The sequence below is a fragment of the Elephantulus edwardii genome, unplaced genomic scaffold (assembly GCF_000299155.1).
Source record: "Elephantulus edwardii isolate Elephantulus edwardi_28Jun2011 unplaced genomic scaffold, EleEdw1.0 scaffold00285, whole genome shotgun sequence".
Taxonomy (NCBI): domain Eukaryota; kingdom Metazoa; phylum Chordata; class Mammalia; order Macroscelidea; family Macroscelididae; genus Elephantulus; species Elephantulus edwardii.
Window position 1 is genome coordinate 792,074 of NW_006400035.1, and position 403 is coordinate 792,476.

Here is a 403-nt window from a genome sequence, read left to right on the forward strand (position 1 = left end):
AACAACAACAACAACAAAGTGTTAATGTTCTCAACTAGAAACATTAACAGTCATTTTCTTCATATTATTAAAAGGAAGTACCTCTATGTTAATAATTCTTAAATGGTCTTAATGTCTCCTAGTGAAATATAGAAGTATAGCGAGTGACCTCAGGTAAAGTCTCAATTTCAGGGTGATATTCCAGAACTCTCTGAAGTGGAAATGATGCCTCAAAACTTGTCCCACTTCAGATATGGGAACTGACTTTCAGAATCCCCTAAGCACAACAGCTGAGCTTAGAATAGGACAAGTTACAAAGCCACTGCCCATAGGGTCTCTATGAGTTGCAGTCAACTTAGCAACAGCACATAGCAACAAATAAGTACAATATAATTAATAATAATAATAATAATAATAATAATAA